Raw genomic sequence first — 17,762 nt, 5'->3', positions numbered from 1 at the left:
TAAAAGAGATGAGTAATACAATAAAGAGATATTGTTTGCTTATTCGTTGCTTAATTCAACCCAAGAGATAATGTTTATTATCTGTTGCTTAAAGCAAACCAAGAGCTTCTGTAGGGAAACTAGGATACCTACAGTAATTTTCCGTTTACAAGAGCTTCTGTAGGGAAACAAGGATACCTGCAGAAATTTTCCGCTCCCAAGAGTATATTTCCTGCGAGTAGAAAATAGAGGCTGTCTCAATAGAGCTGCTAATAATTATATGAGCATTTATTTGAACGGAAAATCGTATCCGGGAAATCGGGATTACTCGTGACCGGATAAATGTTGGGATTGCGGGCAACTAACCGACACATGAGCTCATGGCCTGTACTAGGACTAGACATGCATCATTCTTGTCTGCGCATTATTCTCTGTTGCATTCCTACTTGTGTGTGATCTATTTCTTTATGTTGTTTGCTTGAGTGCTATGTCTGTGCTTTATCTTCTTGTATTCTTCTGCTTGTGTTCTGTTCTTTGTCCTTCTATCTATTTTTAACTTCTATTTACTACTTTACTGTATTCTATTATCCATCTGCTAATCAAAAATGAATAAATGAATGTAACTAACAACCCCGACCCTACTAAGAACTCCCCAGTTCTTACCCCTTCTCTCCCTTCCTCCCCCTCAGATGGAGACGGACGTGATCTTCTATGAGTTCAAGGACCCTTACGTCTACGAGTATCCGGTACATCACAGTTACTTCATTATGGGTTTGGAGCCTCTTATTAGACGATATGCGTTACCTAATCAAGCTTTTCAACATCCTCTATCTAGCCCGCAGTTTGACCCCGATGCTCCTTACGACTTTCCCTTATCCTGGTTACATCCTGACGTACCTGGACATCATTTTCCTGATGATCCCGAACTCCCTATACCAGCTCAACCTTTGAATGAGGCGGTACCTGAGCCTATCATTCCTGATGAGCCTGAGTTAGCTGGTGACTACGTACCTGTGATACCACCAGAGTGGGATTTTCCCCCTGAGCTGATCCCCGACTTTCCACAGCCTGATGAGCCGGCACTACCGGACGGTGGGATAGCTCCTATATACGCGAACAGACCCGTGCTCGCGAATGGTTTTATACATAGTGACAGCAGTGCTTCTAGTAGATCTGAGGATATAGTTGTAGCTGCGGACGATGAGGAGGAGGAGGATCCAGAGATAGAGATAGAGCAGGATGAGGAGATGGACGAGCCTCATGGCGAGTCTCCGAACGGCCATGTGTAGATATAGTTTGACTGCGGAAGGGGCATTCTTTTGATGACACTCTAGTCTGACATTATCTATTAGTTAGTCTTTCACTTGTGTTAGTACACCCGAGAGCTAGGAGCTATATAGTGGTTAGGCTAGCCTGGGCCCCAGTTTAGCGACTTTCTGTATGGACCAAGCCCTTGGAGTGTCGTGTATATATTAGCTACATAGGATGACGAGGATGTAAACTGACTTAATCTTGTGTAAACGCTACATATTTTGCTATAGTGTACATGATGTATATTATCAGCTGTGCTTCTATGTTTATTTATGCTTTCTTTCTATTTCTCTCAACGTATGCCTGTTTATTTTACCTTGTTATCCTCAATGATATATATAAAAAAAAAGTTACTCGTAAAGCTGGCATCGCTCTAACAAGGAACAGGCTCATATATTAAATAATAGTTAATAATTAGGAGGGATAAGTTAGTAACACTTAGCTTCTTGTATGACCATGGCATACTGGGAGTTGGGTCGTTACAATTTGGTATCAGAGCAGTTCATTCCCAATAGAGCCTGGGGAGTGGACTGACTATGCTTCATTGTATACTCTGCTTGTGTGTCTCATGCTGTTAGGGTATCTTCAAGATACATTTGGCATGAATGTCTATGAATGCTCATTTTGGAAATATTCTTGCTTTACTTGAGATAAAGACTGATCACCTTAATATTGATTGTTTGGTGCGGATAGGACCTTAATGATTGCGAATAGGCATAGTTTAATCGAGCTCTGAACGATGAATCGATGCGAGGCACAGCTATCCTCATAGCTGTTATGATCTCCATGGCTATGGCTATGTTAGATTTGGATGCTGTAAGGAACGAACGCTTGTTTTACTTGTGAGGAATCTGGACACACAGCTAGGATCTACCCAAGAAAGTTTGTTCGGAATCCAGTACGAACCCAACAACAAGGTCGAGTGTTTGCCATGACTGCTGATGATGCTATGCAATCAGACGCCCTGATCCAAGGTCAGTGTTACGTCAAGAATCGATTTCTAACTATATTGTATGATTCGGATGCATCGCATTCCTTTATTTCTTTAACTATTGCTCGTGAGTTGGGACTAGATTTCTCTGAGTTGAACTTTGATCTAATTGTCTATACACCTGCATCCCAAAATGCTTTGACTAGTTTAGTGTGCCTGCAAGTACCATTCACTATTAGGAACAGAACTTTTATACATGATCTAATTTGTTTGCCTCTATGTGGTTTAGAAGTTATTCTAGGATTAGATTGGTTGTCCAAGTATCATGTTTTCCTTGATTGCTATGAAAGAACTGCTGTTATTCCGTCTGATAGTTTAGATATTAAACCATTTCTGTCTCATACTTTATATCTGAATTTTGTAAGAGTTACTTTAGACGGGAGTGATTGTGAGGGGTACGTTCTGTTAGCGGCTAGCTCGAATGACAGTGAACTAAGCTTAAAACAAATCCAAGTGGTGAAGGAATTTCCTAATATTTTCCCGGACGACATACCTGGGTTTCCTCCTCAGTGAGTGATAGAATTCAGCACTGAACTAGTACTTGGAACCGGACCGATTTCCATAGCACCATACCGGATGTCACCACTGGAACTTGCAGAGTTGAAGAAGCAGTTGGGTGAGCTACTTGGAAAGAAATTTATTCGTCCCAGTGCATCACCTTGGGGAGCTCCGGCGTTGCTAGTAAAGAAGAAGGATGGTGGAATGAGACTTTGTGTAGATTACCGACAGCTAAATAAAGTCACCATCAAGAACAAGTATCCACTTCCACGAATAGATGATTTGATGGATCAGTTAAAAGGTGCAACTGTGTTTTCGAAGATTGATTTGCAATCAGGCTATCACCAGATTCGAGTGAAAGAGTCAGATATACCTAAGACTGCATTTAGAACTCGATATGGTCACTATGAGTATACGGTTATGTCATTTGGACTAACTAATGCTCCTGCAATTTTCATGGACTACATGAATCGTATTTTCCGTCCGTACCTTGATCAGTTCGTAGTAATTTTTATAGATGATATTCTCATCTATTCGAAGACAGAAAGAGAGCATGAAGAGCATCTAAGAACTGTATTGCAGATACTAAGGACTCGGAAGTTATATGCTAAACTATCAAAGTGCGAGTTCTGGACAGAGAGGGTAGCATTTTTGGGACATGTTATATCACAGGGAGGAATTGCAGTGGACCCTTCAAAAATTAAAGCAGTAGTGCAATGGGAACCACGTACGACCGTTACAGAAGTTTGGAGTTTCCTCGGACTTGCTGGCTATTACCGGAGGTTCATCAAAGGATTTTTACAGATAGCCTTACCTTTGACTTACCTTACACGAAAGGAAGTTCCATTTATCTGGACAGCTGAGTGTGATAGAAGCTTCAAGATGCTTAAGGAAAAGCTAACAACTACACCAGTACTAGTACTACCCGACCCGCAGAAACCTTTTGAAGTATACTATGACGCCTCTCATAAAGGACTCGGATGTGTGCTGATGCAAGACAAAAATGTGGTGGCTTATGCTTCCCGTCAGCTGAGACCTCATGAACGAAATTATCCGACGCATGAATTGGAATTGGCTATGACTGAGACGTCAAGTGGAGTGCGTTTGGCGCAGTTGCATATAACACCAGATTTTAAGATTAGGATTCAGCAAGCACAAGCACAGGACTCATAAATGATGACGATGCTGAGACAGATGAAAGTAAAGGAACCAGAAGCCATAAAACTATATCGTAGCAGTCTCTGGAGATACAAGAACAGAATTTGTGTGCCTAGTTCTGGAGATCTGCGGCAAAGGATTCTTGCAGAAGCTCATCAAAGTAAATTTTCTATGCATCCTGGAGTAACAAAGATGTATCAGGATTTGAAACAAATGTTCTGGTGGTCGGGCTTAAAGAAAGAGGTAGCTGATTATGTCTCAAAATGTTTAACCTGCCAGAAGGTGAAGGTGGAACACCAGAAACCATTAGGAACCTTGTAACCCTTAGAAATACCACAATGAAAATGGGAGCAGATCACTATAGATTTTGTCACGGGATTGCCAAGGACCTCAACAGGACACGATGCCATTTGGGTAATTGTGGACAGCTTGACAAAGTCAGCGCACTTCCTTCCGATTTGAGTTAACTATACATTAGAAAGGCTGGCACGGATATATATTCAAGAAATCGTACGATTGCATAGAATACCTTCGTCAATTGTTTCAGATCGAGATTCGAGGTTTACTTCCAGATTCTGGGGAGCTTTCCAGAAAGCTTTAGGAACAGAATTGCACATGAGTATAGCATACCATCCTCAGACAGACGAACAATCAGAGCGAACAATCCAGACATTGGAAGACATGCTAAGATCTTGTGTGATGGATAACCAGGGCAGTTAGGATAGGTATTTGCCGTTGGTCGAGTTCATCTACAACAATAGTTACCAACAAAGTATCGGGATGGCACCTTATGAAGCTCTCTACGGAAGGAGATGTCAGACACCATTGTGTTGGAATGATGACGGAGAAGCTAGTGTCTTAGGTCCAGACTTAGTGCAAAAAACTACTGAAAAGATATAGGGGATTCGCCAGAAGATCCAGACAGCACAGAGCCATCAAAAGAGCTATGCCGATAATAGACGTAGACCCTTAGAGTTTAGTGAGGGAGACCATGTCTTTCTTAAAGCAACCCCGACTACTGGAGTAGGTAGAGCCCTTAAGACTAAAAAGCTTAACCCTCGATACATAGGACCTTTCCAAATACTTAAAAGGGTCGGTCTAGTAGCTTATCAAGTAGCCCTTCCTCCATATCTATCAAACCTTCATGATGTTTTTCATGTCTCGCAACTTAAGAAATATACTCCCAACGAGAGTCACATTTTACAACCAGAGACAGTACAGTTACGAAACGATTTGACATATCAAGCATCACCAGTTCGGATCGTAGAAAGAAGTGCTAAGCAACTAAGAGGCAAAACTGTTTGCTTAATCAAAGTAGCTTGGGGACAAAGAGAAGAAGAAGAGCACACTTGGGAACTGGAGGATAAGATGAAAGCTGATTACCCGCATCTATTCTCAGGTAACTAAAATTTTGAGGGCAAAATTTTCTTTTAGGAGGGTAGAATGTAACAACCCCGGTTTTCGAGTACGCAAGATCTTTTCTGGAAGTACGGATTTCTCCGGAGGATCAGTAAGGGGAGAACCTTGAATACATCATCAAGTATCTCAAATCTCATTGTCATTATGTTATCTTTAAGCTATAACCTTTTCCGAGGCAAGCTCGATAATGCGGTCACGAAGAACCTAGTTTTTGAACCGTATCAGTTAGGAGTTTTGATTCGGTTTTTCGTAAATAGTCTCAGTTTGACAAACCGGACATGATTTATGAGATAAGAGAGATAATAGGATGATATTATCATTATATTAGTATTAGAAGCTTCTCGAATGATATTATAAGGTTACCTAGTCAGTTTTAGTTAAAAATGGAAAATCGGTTTAACCGGGTTCACAGTTTACTGGTGCAGCTTAGCACCAGCACTCTCTGATGACTTTATCCATGCTAAGGCCTCATTATACATGTTTTATTCTCATAATAAATATGTTACTAGTGTCATTTATCCTAGTAGCTCAGAAAATAATTTTTAGAGATGTTTTTACAAGTGTTCCGATACATATAGTTTTAGTAGTTATACACCTGAGATATTTTAATATTATTTTAATCCACCTCCAAGCCAACCAACCACAACTCACCCTACACCCCTCAAAACCCACAAGGCTGGCTAATTTTCACTTTCTGGCCGAAAATAGGAAGAGAGAAAAAGAGAGAAAAGTTCTTAGTTCCAAATGTTCAAAGCTTGATTTCTGCTGAACTAAAACTCAAATCAAAATTCCAATCCGACCAAAATGATCCTCTATTCTTTCTCTACATGATCATATGACTTATCAAGGCTGGAATCAAGGTGAGTTGGCTGCACCATCTCTCTTTTGATTCGGTTTCAAGGAAGCATGCTTAAACGTGTGTTTTCTTGATGTTCTTCCTTAGGAATCATGCTTAACTTGACTTGAGGGCCAAGAAACATGAACTTCCAGCAAGTATAAGGTTAGAAATCACTTCCTAACATGATGAGTGAGATTTGGTTAGTTGAGGATTTTTGGATTTAAAGTTGTTCTTGATGTGATTTAGGAGGAAAAAGTGCATAAGGACCACCTGAAAGTCTAACTGAATTAGGAGCAGCAAAACCAGGTAGGGTGTCACGAAATTAATCTTGATTATTTGTGTTTGAGTTGTGTGAATGTTGTATGATTTGGCTGTGCTAAAAATTGGTTGCATATATGATTGATTCTTGGTAAAAATTTGGTGAAATTTTGATGAAATTTGATGAAATTCAAGCTTTAAAGTTCATGTTCTTGGGGCAGCTGGAAAAACGAAACCCTAGGCTTAAATTGAGGTTCAATTTGTGTTGAATAAATGTAGAAAATATGGGGTTTTAGTGGATGCTAATTTATTATGAATTTTAGTAAAAATCGGTTGCTGAAAAGACTGAAAAACGGGTAAAAACAGAGAAAGAATTTGAAGAATTTATGAAGAACATGAAGAACACTTTGAGTGTGATGAAGAACAATGAATAACAGGCTTTAGATCCTTAAAAGGGCAAAGAAGTAAAAATTTTGGTGTTTAAGGGGTTATTTAGTAATTTCTGAAAGTTAGGGTGGAAAAGTAGAAATATTAAATGTTACGGGTGGTAAAAGGTAAATTTTAAAGGTTAAAAGTAAAACGTAAGTTAATTTTCAAAAATTAATGATAAAATAATAAATAATAATAAAATATTAAATAATAATATTTAATTAAAAATAATATTTTAATAAAAATAATAAAATAATGCAGAAAAGACAGTTTTTTGTAAAAGCTTTAGAAAGACAACTTTAAGCGCAGAATCTCATAATTACCTTCATAAAACACTTAGAGAGTGGTAAGAACATATTAGTAAGGCAAAGATAAATAAAATATAAAAGGTTGAAGAAAAGATTAAAAAATCGAAGAAAAAGTCTGTAAAATTTTAATGACAGAAAAACAGACAGAGACTAGCGAACAAACTAGGGCAACATAGTTAGTTCTTGAGTTGTGACTAGGGTTAGGTATTATATGAAAAGTTAAACTATTTCAGTATAGACGTCATGATCCTATACTTAGGACAGGCTAACTATTCATACCGAAATTTACATAAGCTTTACATACATACGTTAAGCAGAAAAATCAGAACAGAATAAAGAAACACAGAGAACAGAGTAAAGTAAAGAGATAAAGAGAAAAAGAGTACTATAGATACAAAGGAAAGAGTAATTAGAGAAAAGCAAAGAGTTATGGAGAACAGAGTAACCAGAGCAGAGTAAAGGGATACAGAGAAAAGAGATACCAGAACAGAGCAAAGAGGTAAAAGAGATGAGTAATACAATAAAGAGATATTGTTTGCTTATTCGTTGCTTAATGCAACCCAAGAGATAATATCTATTATCTGTTGCTTAAAGCAACCCAAGAGCTTCTGTAGGGAAACTAGGATACCTACAGCAATTTTCCGCTCCCAAGAGTATATTTCCTGCGAGTAGAAAACAGAGGCTGTCTCAATAGAGCTGCTAATAATTATATGCGCATTTATTTGAACAGAAAATCGTATCCGGGAAATCGGGATTACTCGTGACTGGATAAATGTCGGGATTGTGGGCAGCTAACCGACACATGAGCTCATGGCCTGTACTAGGACTAGACATGCATCATTCTTGTCTGCGCATTATTCTCTGTTACATTCCTACTTGTGTGTGATCTATTTCTTTATGTTTGTTTGCTTGAGTGCTATGTCTGTGCTTTATCTTCTAGTATTGTTTTCTTGTGTTCTGTTCTTTGTCCTTCTATCTATTTTTAACTTCTATTTACTACTTTACTGTATTTTATTATCCATCTGCTAATAAAAAATGAATAAATGAATGTACCTAACAACCCCGACCCTACTAAGAATTCCCCAGTCTTACCCCTTCTCTCCCTTCCTCCCCCTCAGATGGAGACGGGCGTGATCTTCTATGAGTTCAAGGACCCTTACGTCTACGAGGATCCGGTACATCACAGTTACTTCATTATGGGTTTGGAGCCTCGTATTAGACGATATGCGTTACCTAATCAAGCTTTTCAACATCCTCTATCTAGCCCGCATTTTGACCCCGATGCTCCTTACGACTTTCCCTTATCCTGGTTACATTGTGACGCACCTGGACATCCTTTTCCTGATGATCCCGAACTCTCTATACCAGCTCAACCTTTGAATGAGGCGGTACCTGAGCCTATCATTCCTGATGAGCCTGAGTTAGCTGGTGACTACGTACTTGTGATACCACCAGAGTGGGATTTTCCCTTTGAGCCGATCTCCGACATTCCACAGCCTGATGAGCCGGCACTACCGGACAGTGGGATAGCTCCTATATACGCAAACGGACCTGTGCTCGCGAATGGTTTTGTACATAGTGACAGCAGTGCTTCTGGTGGATCTGAGGATAAAGTTGTAGCTGCGGACGATGAGGAGGAGGAGGGTCCTGAGATAGAGATAGAGCAGGATGAGGAGATGGACGAGCCTTACGGCGATTCTCCGAACGGCCACGTGTAGATATAGTTTGACTGCGGAAGGGGCATTCTTTTGATGACACTCTAGTCTGACATTATCTATTAGTAAGTCTCTTACTTGTGTTAGTACACCCGAGAGCTAGGAGCTATATAGTGGTTAGGCTAGCCTGGGCGCCAGTTTAGCGGCTTTTTGTATGGGCTAGCCCTGGGAGTGTCGTGTATATATTAGCTACATAGGATGACGAGGATGTAAACTGACTTGATCTTGTGTAAACGCTACATGTTTTTCTATAGTGTACATGATGTATATTATCAGCTGTGCTTCTATGTTTATTTATGCTTCATTTCTATTTCTCTCAATGTATGCCTGTTTATTTTACTTTGTTATCCGCAATGATATATATTAAAAAAAAAAGTTACTCGTAAAGCTGGCATCGCTCTAACAAGGAACAGGCTCATATATTAAATAATAGTTAATAATTAGGAGGGATAAGTTAGTAACACTTAGCTTCTTGTATGACCATGGCATACTCGGAGTTGGGTCGTTACACAGAGCATTCGAATCTGTGAGATTAGAACCTTCGTGGTAAAGGCTAGAACCAATTGGAAGCATTCCTGAGATCCGGAAAGTCTAAACCTTGTCTGTGGTATTCCGAGTAAGATCTGGGATGGCATGACTGTGACGAGCTTCAAACTCACGAATGTTGGGTGCAGCGACAGTGTGCAAAAGGATAGAGAGATCCTATTCTGACACAAGTGAGAACCGACAGATGATTAACCGTGCGGTAGCTGTGCCTGGTATTTTTCATCTGAGACGAGAGATCCGACAATTGATTAGCCGTACAGAAACCGTACCTGGACCATTTTCACTAAGAGGACGGATGGTAACCATTGACAACTGTGATCCACTAACATACAGCTTGCCATGGAAGGAAGCCATGCGTGTTTGGAGAAGAAAATAGTAGGAAAGCAGATATTCAAACGACAGAGCATCTCTGGAACCTCAACCTGTTCCTCATTACTAAATCACAAGTATCATTCATTTCATGTTATTTACTTTTCATAAACAAAATCATTTTTATCACTAATCTCCTGACTAAGATTTACAAGATAACCATAGTTTGCTTCAAGCCAGAAATCTCCGTGGGATCGACCCTTACTCATGTAAGGTGTTACTTGGACGACCTAGTGCACTTGCTGGTTAGCTATACGGAGTTGCAAAGGTGTGATTGCAATTTTGTGCACCAAGTTTTTGTCACCGTTGCTAGGGATTGTTCGAGTTTGGACAATTGACGGTTCATCTTGTAGCTTAGATTAGGAAAAATTTATCTTTTTTGGTTTAGAGTCACTAAATTTGAGTCTTCTGTTTGAGTTTAGTTTCATGTTTTAAGTTTGGTATCAATTGCATGTTTTTATTTTCCTTCAATTTTTTGAATTGTATGATCTTTTTATTCTTCATATTTCCAGTTTTATGGTCCTTGTTTTTTTCTTGATCTTCAAGTTGTTCTTGTTTATTTTCCTTGTTTGATCTTTAGTTTTTTTTGTTTTATGTCTTTCCTTGTTTTTCTTGTGCATTTTTTAGTTATTAGTGTCCAAAGTATAAAAATTTTTAAGTTTGGTGTCCTTTGTGTTTTTATTTTCTTAAAGATTTCCAAAATTTGTTCTTGGTGTTCATCTTGATCTTCAAAGTTTTCTTGGTGTTCATCTTGACATTCAAAGTTTTTGGTGTCATTTTATTGTTTTTCTCTTTCCTCATTAAATTCAAAAAATATCATTTCCTTTATCTACTCATCATTTTCGAATTCCTTAGGTTGACTTAGTCAAAATTTTCAAAATTTGGTAGTTTCTTGTTAGTCAAGTTAAAATTTCAATTTTAAAAATTTATCTTTTTAAATCTTTTTCAAAACAAATTGTTTTTCATTTTTCTTTTTATATTTTTCGAAAATCTTTTATAAAATTTTTCAAAATCTTTTTCTTTTATTATAATTTTCGAATTACTTGTCCTATTTTATTATTTTGATTGAAAAATTTTAAGTTTGGTGTTTTCTTGTTAAGAAAGTTTCAATCTTTAAAATTTTAAAATCATATCTTTTTCAAATCCTTTCTTTTATTTATTTTCTTACAAGTATCTTTAATTTTAAGACATATCTTTTTCAAAATTTCCTAACCACTTTCTCTCTCTTCATTTTTCGAAAATTCTCACCCACAAATTTTCAAATCTTTTTAATTAATTAATTAATTTAGCTTTCTAATTTCTTTTATTTCTTTTTCTTTTCTTAATTTTTGAAACTTGCATTAATTTTTTTTATTTACTTTATTTTAATTTCTTTAATTTAAAAACAAAAGGAGAATAAAATTTTTATTTATAATCCACATCATCTCCCTTTCTCCATCATGGACCTAAGTGAAAATGAATAGTCCAGAAGGACTCTGGGGTCATATGCTAACCCCATTACTGTTTTATATGGAAGTAGTATCTGTATACCCCCCATCAGAGCCAGCAATTTTGAGCTAAACCCTCAGCTCATTATCATGGTGCAGCAAAATTGCCAGTATTCGGTCTTCCACAGGAAGAGCCTACTAAGTTTCTAGCACAGTTCTTACAAATTGCTGACACAGTACGTGATAAGGAAGCAGATTAGGATGTTTACAGATTATTACTGTTCCCATTTGCTATAAAAGATCAAGCTAAGAGGTGGTTAAATAACCAATCCATAGCAAGAATAAGAACATGGAAACAGTTATCAGACAAATTCCTAAATCAATATTTCCCTCCTAAAAGGATGACACACCTAAGGTTGGACATCCAAGGCTTTAAGCAAGAGGATAATGAATCTCTTTATAATTCTTGGGAGAGGTACAGAGAGATGCTGAGGAAATGCCCCTCTGAAATATTTTCAGAATGGGTGCAGTTAGACATCTTTTACTATGGGCTTACAAAAAAGGCCCAGATGTCTCTAGACCACTCAGCTGGTGGATCCATACATATGAGAAAGACAATTGAAGAGGCTCAAGAGCTCATTGATACAGTTGCCAGAAATCATCACCTGTACTCAAGTGGTGAGACCTCCATGAAAGAAGAGGCTGAGGCAGTATCCACGGAACTTAGTCCTCCAGAACAAATTGCTGAACTCAATCAGCAACTATTTTCTATAACAAAATAGTTAGCAGAATTTAAAGAGATGCTACTAGAAACCAAAGATGCTAACCAGAATATGGAAAAATAATTAAATCAGACAGGACAGTAGTTATCTAAATAGATAATAGAAGAATGCCAAGCTGTTCATTTAAGGAGTAGGAAGACATTGAATGTCTCAACTCAAAGCAGCGGAAAGCCAAGAAAGGAACAACTGACAGAGGATGAGCAAACCACTGCCAAAAATCCGTCTGAGGACAGTAAGAGCCCAGAGAGGAATGATTCTGGCATTCAAACGCCAAAAAAGGTTCAGAAGTTGGCGTTGAACGCCCAGTGGATGGCTAATTCTGGCGTTCAAATGCCAGAAAAAGGTGGCAATTTAGCGTTGAATGCCCAAATAGCACCCAGTTCTGGCTTTCAAACGCCAATGAAGGATCAGACACCTGCAAGTGCTGATAACAACCCCCTTAAGCAAGCATCTCCAACCACTTCTGTAGGAAATAAACCTGCAGCAACTAAGGTTGAAGAATATAAAGCCAAGATGCCTTATCCTCAGAAACTCCGCCAACCGGAACAGGATAAACAATTTGCCCGCTTTGCAAACTATCTCAGGATTCTTGAAATAAAGATTCTGTTTGCAGAGGCACTTGAGCAAATACCCTCTTATGCTAAGTTCATGAAAGATATCTTAAGTCATAAGAAGGATTGGAGGGAGACTAAAAAAGTTTTTTTCACTGAAGAATGCAGTGCAGTCATTTTAAAAAGCTTACCAGAGAAGCTCAAAGATCCCAGAAGCTTTATGATACCATGCACGTTAGAGGGTGCTTGTACCAAGATAGCATTATGTGATCTTGGGGCAAGTATCAACCTAATACCTGCATCCACTATCAGAAAGCTTGGTTTGACTGAAGAAGTCAAACCAACCCGAATATGTCTCCAACTTGCTAATGGCTCCCTTAAAATTCCATCAGGCATAATTGAGGACATGATTATCAATGTTGGGCCATTTGCCTTTCTCACTGACTTTGTAGTGCTGGAAATGGAGGACACATCAAAGGACTGCATGAGCACTGATATTATTGACTCCCTAGTGGAAGAGGTCAATATGACTGAGAGTCTCGAATCAGAGCTAGAGGACATTTTTAAAGATGTTCCGCCTGATCTAGATGAACCAGAAAAAACAGAAGAACCTTTGAAAACTCCTCAGAAAGAGGAGAAGCCTCCTAAACCCGAGCTCAAACCACTACCACCATCCCTGAAATATGCATTTTTGGGAGAAGATGACACTTTTCCGGTAATCATAAGCTCTGCTTTAGAGCCACAGGAAGAGAAAGCACTAATTCAGGTGCTGAGGACACACAAGACAGCTCTTGGGTGGTCCATAAGTGATCTCAAGGGCATTAGTCCAGCCAAATGCATGCACAAGATCCTATTGGAGGATGATGCTAAGCCAGTAGTTCAACCACAGAGGCAGCTGAATCCAGCCATGAAGGAAGTGGTGCAGAAAGAGGTCACTAAGTTACTAGAGGCTGGGATTATTTATCCTATTTCTGATAGCCGCTGGGTGAGCCCTGTCCAAGTTGTCCCCAAGAAGGGAGGTATGACAGTGGTTCATAATGAAAGGAATGAACTAGTTCCCACAAGAACAGTTACAGGGTGGCGTATGTGTATTGACTACAGAAGGCTCAATACAGCCACCAAAAAGGATCATTTTCCTTTACCATTCATAGACCAGATGCTAGAGACTAGCAGGTCATGAATACTACTGCTTTTTGGATGGTTATTCAGGTTACAACTAAATTGCAGTAGATCCTCAAGACCAAGAGAATACAGCATTCACATGTCCATCTGGAGTATTTGCCTACAGAAAGATGCCATTTGGTCTGTGCAATGCACCTGCAACCTTTCAAAGATACATGCTCTCTATCTTCTCTGATATGGTAGAAAAATTTCTAGAAGTCTTCATGGATGACTTCTCAGTATTTGGAGACTCATTCAGCTCCTGTCTTGACCATCTAGCACTTGTTCTGAAAAGGTGCCAAGAGACTAACCTGGTTTTAAACTGGGAGAAATGTCACTTTATGGTGACTGAAGAAATTATCCTTGGGCAAAGAATTTCAAACAAGGGAATAGAGGTGGATCAAGCTAAGGTAGAGGTAATTGAAAAATTACCACCACCTGCCAATGTTAAGGTAATCAGAAACTTTCTGGGGCATGCAGGATTCTATAGGAGGTTTATAAAAGATTTTTCAAAAATTGCAAAACCTCTGAGCAATCTGCTAGCCGCTGATACACCATTTGTCTTTGACACAGAGTGTTTGCAGGCCTTTGAGACTCTGAAAGCTAAGCTGGTCACAGCACCAGTCATTTCTACACCAGGCTAGACATTACCATTCGAACTAATGTGTGATGCCAGTGACCATGCCATTGGTGCAGTATTGGGATAGAGGCATGACAAGCTTCTGCATGTCATTTATTATGCTAGGCGTATTTTAAATGACGCACAGAAGAATTACACAACCATAGAAAAGGAGTTGCTTGCAGTGGTTTATGCCATTGACAAGTTCAGATCTTATTTAGTAGGATCAAAAGTGATTGTGTACACTGACCATGCTACTCTAAAGTATCTCCTCACAAAGCAGGATTCAAAACCCGGACTCATAAGATGGATGTTGCTTCTACAAGAGTTTGATATAGAAATAAGAGACAGAAAAGGGACAGAGAACCAAGTAGCGGATCACCTGTCCCGGATAGAACCAGTAGCAGGAGCATCCCTCCCTCCTACTGAGATCTCTAAAACCTTTCTAGATGAGCAACTCTTTGCCATTCAGGAAGTACCATGGTTTGTAGACATTGCAAACTATAAAGCTGTGAGATTCATACCCAAAGAGTACAGTAAGCAGCAAACAAAAAAATTGGTTTCTGATGCAAAGTATTACTTGTGGGATGAACCATATCTCTTTAAAAGATGTGCAGATGGAATAATCCGTAGATGTGTGCCTAGAGAAGAGGCACAGAAGATCCTATGGCATTGCCATGAATCACAATATGGAGGACATTTCGGAGGTGAACGAACAACCACAAAGGTTCTCCAATGTGGCTTCTACTGGCCTACTCTCTATAGAGACTCCTGAGAGTTTGTACGTAACTGTATGGGGCTTCTACTGGCCTTAGCAAGGGATCTTAGAGATTAAGTTGTTTGATGTATGGGGTATTGACTTCATGGGGCCTTTCCCACCATCATATTCAAACACTTATATTCTGGTGGCAGTAGACTATGTATCTAAATGGGTAGTGGCAATTGCAACACCCACTAATGATACTAAGACAGTGATGAAGTTCCTCCAGAAGCATATCTTCAACAGGTTTGGTGTCCCTAGGGTATTGATCAGTGATGGAGGCACTCATTTCTGCAATAAACAGCTTGACTCTGCTCTGATCCGATATGGAATTAACCACAAAGTGGCAACTCCATATCATCCACAGATAAATGGGCAGGCTGAAGTCTCAAATAGAGAACTAAAACAAATCCTCGAACGGACTGTAAGTACCCGTAGAAGGGATTGGGCAAGAAGTCTGGATGATGCTCTGTGGGCATACAGAACCGCATTTAAGACTCCTATAGGGACCTCTCCATACCAGCTTGTGTATGGAATAGCCTGTCATCTGCCAGTGGAACTGGAACACAAGGCCTACTGGGCAACCAGATTCTTAAACCTTGATGCTAAGGAAGCTTGAGAGAAAAGATTACTCCAGTTGAATGAGCCGGAGGAATTCAGACTCAATGCTTTCGAAAATGCTAAAATTTACAAGGAGAAAGCAAAAAGGTGGCATGACAGAAAGCTGTCATCTAGAGTCTTTGAGCCAGGACAGAAGGTTCTGCTATTTAACTCTAAGCTCAGATTGTTCCCTGGGAAATTGAAATCCCGGTGGAAGGGACCATATGTGATTATAAGTGTGTCACCATATGGATATGTAGAGCTTCAGGATATTGACTCTGACAAAAAGTTCATTGTTAATGGACAGAGAGTCAAGCATTATCTTGAAGGGAATGTTGAGTAAGAATGCTCAAGACTGAGACTAGATTAAAGCTCAGTAATGTCAAGCTATTGACAGTAAAGAAGCTCTTATTGACAGTAATTACTTTTTCATTTCATTTTCTTTTGTTATTTTATGTTTTCTTTAGGTTGATGATCATGTGGAGTCATAAAAATAGCTGCAGAATTAAAGCGGAATCAAAAACAGCATTAAAAATAGCACATCCTGGAGGACAGGCTTACTGGCGTTTAAACGCCAGTAAGGATAGCAGAATGGGCGTTTAACACCCAGTCTAGCAGCATTCTGGGCGTTAAATGCTAAAATTGGCAGATAGACTGGCATTTAACGCCAAAAAAGGGTGTCTGGCTGGCGTTAAACGCCAGAAAGGGGCATCAGCCTAGCGTTTAATGCCAGGAAAGGTAGCAGACTGGCATTTAAATGCCGAAAAGGGCTGCCAGAAAGGTGCAGGGACCAGAACTCCTTGAAACCTCAGGATCTGTGGATCCCACAGGATCCCCACCTAGCCCCACTCATTCAAATTCAAACCATCTCCCTTCCAAACCCAACCCCTATTACAAGAATTCCCTCTCCACTCTACTCCTATATAAGCCCCTCATCACTCCTTCATTTTCACACCTCATAACCACCTAAAACTCCCTTGGCCGAACCATTCACACACCTCCATTTCCTCCATCTCTTCTTCCTCTAATCCTTTCTTTCTTCTTTTGCTCGAGTACGAGCAAACCGTTTAAGTTTGGTGCGGAAAAAAAATCTCTGCTTTTTGTTTTTCCATAAACATTAATGACACCTAAGGCTGGAGAAACCTCTAGGAAGAGAAAAGGGAAGGCAATTGCTTCCAACTCTGAGTCATGGGAGATGGAGAGATTCATCTCAAAAGCCCATCACTAGAAAGAGGATGGAGCAAACAAGAGAGCCCGCTCATGGACCTCAACAAGAGCATGAGGAAATTTCTCATCAAGAAATCCCTGAGATGCCTCAAGGGATACACTTTCCTCCACAAAACTATTGGGAGCAACTCAACACCTCTTTAGGAGATTTGAGTTCCAACATGGAGCAACTAAGAGTGGAATACCAAGAGCACTCCATCATCCTCCATGAAATCAGAGAGGACCAAAAGGCCATGAGAGAGTAGCAACAAAGGTAAGGAAGAGACATAGAGGAGCTCAAGAACTCCATTGGTTCTTCAAGAGGAAGAAAAAGCCATGATCACTAAGGTGGACCCATTCTTTAATCTCCTTGTTTATTTTCTTTTCTCTTTTTGGTTTTTACGCTTTATGTTTTGACTATGTTTGTGACTTCATTACATGATCATTAGTGTTTGGGGTCTATGTCTTAAAGCTATGAATGCTCCATGAATCTTTCACCTTTCTTAAACGAAAAATATTTTTTGAAAAAGAAAAAGAAGTACATGAATTTTGAATTCTAACTTGAAAATAGTTTAATTATCTTAATGCGGTGGCAATACTTTTTGTTTTCTGAATGAATGATTGAACAGTGCATATTTTTGATAATGAAGTTTATGAATGTTAAAATAGTTGGCTCTTGAAAGAATAATGAAAAAAGAGAAATGTTATTGATAATCTGAAAAATCATAAAATTGATTCTTGAAGCAAGAAAAAGCAGTGAAAAACACAAAGTTTGCAGGAAAAAAAAAAGAAAAAGCAAACAGAAAAAGCCAATAACCCTTTAAACTAAAAGGCAAG

The sequence above is a fragment of the Arachis hypogaea genome, chromosome 14, assembly GCF_003086295.3.
Source record: "Arachis hypogaea cultivar Tifrunner chromosome 14, arahy.Tifrunner.gnm2.J5K5, whole genome shotgun sequence".
Taxonomy (NCBI): Eukaryota; Viridiplantae; Streptophyta; class Magnoliopsida; order Fabales; family Fabaceae; genus Arachis; species Arachis hypogaea.
Note: the sequence above shows the minus strand (reverse complement) of the source record.